We start from the raw sequence: 2152 nt of genomic DNA on the forward strand, positions 1-2152 counted from the left end.
GGAGAGGGGGGTTGTAGGGGAGGGGGGGATGTAGGGGAGAGGGGGGTTGTAGGGGGAGGGGGGATGAAGGGGGAGGGGGGGGGTTGTAGGGGGAGGGGGGGATGAAGGGGGAGGGGGGATGGAGGGGGTGGGGTGTAGGTTCACGTTTCATTGGGAGAAAATGCAATTCGTAATTTGGGGCGTGGAGTGTAGTGTTATTGCAGTGCTTGTTACATTTGTTCCACCAGCTAATGACCAACCAGTTCTCTCCCACGCCCTTTCATCCCCCCCCCCTCCCCCATCCCAACAGGATCTTTTCCACCCCTCCCTTCCACCGCGTGAGACCAGCTGATGTAGGATAAAGGCTTCTAGCTTGCAGGTTCATTAAGACTATCACTGCAATTCCTAATGAAACCCAGTCTTAGTATAAAGAGAACAAGAGGGAGGGAGAGAGAGAGAGAGAGAGAGAGAGAGAGAGAGAGAGAGAGAGAGAGAGAGAGAGAGAGAGAGAGAGAGAGACAATTTGATTAATACCATCAACAGTATTAGGCACGATAGGAGAAGGAGAAGGGGTCGGCAGGTCCAGAGCTCAACACTCCAGAGGTCGCACTTCTCACTGGAGTGGGACTTGAGCTGAGCCTGAGTGCGTCTTAGCAGCGTGAAAGGGTGACGACTGTAACGGGGCTTCAGGGTTCATGTCTTGTTGACGGGGCGTTTTGTCGCTTTCTGATTCACTTTTTTTTTCGTCATCTGCAACTATCTGAGGGTCAGGTACAGGACGGAGCTGGGGGACCTGTAGCCCTTAAGTGCGTTACAAGTAGCCCTTAAGTAGGTCATGAGTAGCCCTTAAATAGGTCATGAGTAGCCCTTAAGTAGGTCATGAATAGCCCTTAAGTAGGTCATGAATAGCCCTTAAGTAGGTTACAAGTAACCGTCAAAATTAACGCTAAAATATACACGAGAGGCTTTGGTGCTCCGAGAGGCTTTGGTGCTCCGAGAGGCTTTGGTGCTCCGAGAGGCTTTGGTGCTCCGAGAGGCTTTGGTGCTCCGAGAGGCTTTGGTGCTCCGAGAGGCTTTGGTGCTCCGAGAGGCTTTGGTGCTCCGAGAGGCTTGGTGCTCTGAGAGGCTTATATAGTGTTGTGTGAAACCTGCAGGGGGGTGGGGGGTGGGGGGGATTAAAGACCTAGACCTACCTCACCTCCCCTTAATCACTGACCGGTAAGTAACGTCGAAAATCACCACTTGCTGTACGGTACTCTCGACCTTGTGGCTGTATGATCAGCTTTTGGCACCGGTAATGTAAGTTTACAGAAGTCAGCTGAGACGGGTTTACAGAAGTCAGCTGAGACGGTAGGAAAGTTTACCGTGGGGAACATCAGCCTTTCAAGCTGTTTTATGACGAGCAAGGTCAGCTCTCCCGGCACTACTGGTGGCTGAATGGTGAACCTTGGCTACTTCCTGTTCCCTGTGGAAGGCTTGGTGCCCTGAGCGGCTTGGTGCCCTGAGCGGCTTGGTGCCCTGAGCGGCTTGGTGCCCTGAGCGGCTTGGTGCCCTGAGCGGCTTGGTGCCCTGAGCGGCTTGGTGCCCTGAGCGGCTTGGTGCCCTGAGCGGCTCGGTGCTCATGAAAGCTTGGTGTTCTGAGGTGTTCCGTGCTCTGAGAGTCTTGCTGCTCTCAGTGGCTTGGTGCCCTGGGTTGGAATAGTGGTCTGGGAACGACCAGATTAGGTTAGCAAGATGGGTTTGTAGAGAATATTTATACCTAACTAAACTTAACCTGACGTAACGTCACTTGGCAAATTTGCGGTTTTTACTGGAGTTCCGCGTCTCCCGGAGCGGTAGCATCACCGGCCCTTTGGGTCTGCTGTACTAGCGACAGATGTTGGCCTCAGGAGAGGCACTTGTGTAGTCCCACACCACACCTGCACCACGAAGACCTCCATATCATCATATAAAGCCTCGCTTCAGCCAGCCATGCAGCTGTCTGGCACAATAATGAACGACAACTGTAGAGAGACACAGTGCCAGTCAGGAACATCAATATGGAGTATCTGAGCCTCATTGATGCAGATACATGTGTGTTGGGTGAGAATAAGGGCGGCCAGGCATAGGGTCATATCAGTGCGTAATGCAGAGCCGTCAAGGCGAGTTCCTAAGTAGGTATTAGGGGGCAGCG

This window comes from Procambarus clarkii, chromosome 21, assembly GCF_040958095.1.
Source record: "Procambarus clarkii isolate CNS0578487 chromosome 21, FALCON_Pclarkii_2.0, whole genome shotgun sequence".
Taxonomy (NCBI): domain Eukaryota; kingdom Metazoa; phylum Arthropoda; class Malacostraca; order Decapoda; family Cambaridae; genus Procambarus; species Procambarus clarkii.